The following is a 261-nucleotide window of genomic DNA, read 5'->3' as shown; positions in this document are numbered from 1 at the left end:
CAGCTGCACTTGTTGCGTCCTCGAGGGTCCGGGAGCGGCGCCCAACCCTCCCGCCGCCCAGCCCACTGCAGCGCCCCCTTCCCACCTCTGCGGACCCCGGTGTCCTCGCGGACCCTGGAGAAAGTTTGCGCCCAACGGACCCAGGTGGGCAAACTTTTCCGCCCTGGGCTGCAGGGATCGCGGAGGATGCAGTTCCGAGGGCCATTTACCTGGAGCTGGAGCCGCGTAGCGTCCGGAGCCTAGGCGAGGCGCTGCTCCCGG

General features: G+C 69.7%; 1 protein-coding gene across 1 annotated transcript in view; it reads right to left on the bottom strand.

Moving 5' to 3' along the window:
• Arhgef28 (Rho guanine nucleotide exchange factor 28) overlaps positions 1-255 on the bottom strand; it is a 300,102-nt gene extending 299,847 nt beyond the window's left edge. The window contains exon 1 of the mRNA XM_010635168.3: positions 210-255. The gene's annotated coding sequence lies outside the window, so the exon portion shown is untranslated. The remainder of the gene's footprint in view (positions 1-209) is intronic.
• Between the last annotated feature and the right edge of the window lie 6 nt (positions 256-261).

This window comes from Fukomys damarensis, unplaced genomic scaffold, assembly GCF_012274545.1.
Source record: "Fukomys damarensis isolate Sample0158 unplaced genomic scaffold, DMR_v1.0_HiC HiC_scaffold_1, whole genome shotgun sequence".
NCBI lineage: Eukaryota > Metazoa > Chordata > Mammalia > Rodentia > Bathyergidae > Fukomys > Fukomys damarensis.
Note: the sequence above shows the minus strand (reverse complement) of the source record. Positions and strands in the feature narration are given on the sequence as shown.